Consider the following 390-nt stretch of genomic DNA (forward strand, 5'->3'; position numbering starts at 1 on the left):
GCGGGCAGAAGAAGAAAAAGAGGAGGAATGGTGGAGGGTGAGCCAGGTACGGTAAGTGTGTTAATGCACACGCGTAACCGCGTGTCGTGACAGCGAGGCGTGAGAAGAAACGGATGGAGCCATGATGCAGCCTCTGTTGCTGCCCTTCTCTCTCTCAGAAGTGATACCACTTTCCGTCCATAACATCCTTATCTGTTTTCCCTTTCACTGCCTATTTTTTTTTTTCTTCTCTCATTCTGTGTTGTGATTTGTAGTCTACCGAAGCAACAGTAGTGGTGGTGGGGCCGGCGCGTGTTGCCTCCGCCTGTCCTGAATCGTGCTGTGCGCCGCGGACACATACAGAGAGCCACCGAGACACAGGCTGGGGAGTTGGCGAGAGACAGGGGGGGG

This window comes from Trypanosoma grayi, assembly GCF_000691245.1.
Source record: "Trypanosoma grayi strain ANR4 Tgr_1489_V1, whole genome shotgun sequence".
Lineage (NCBI taxonomy): Eukaryota > Euglenozoa > Kinetoplastea > Trypanosomatida > Trypanosomatidae > Trypanosoma > Trypanosoma grayi.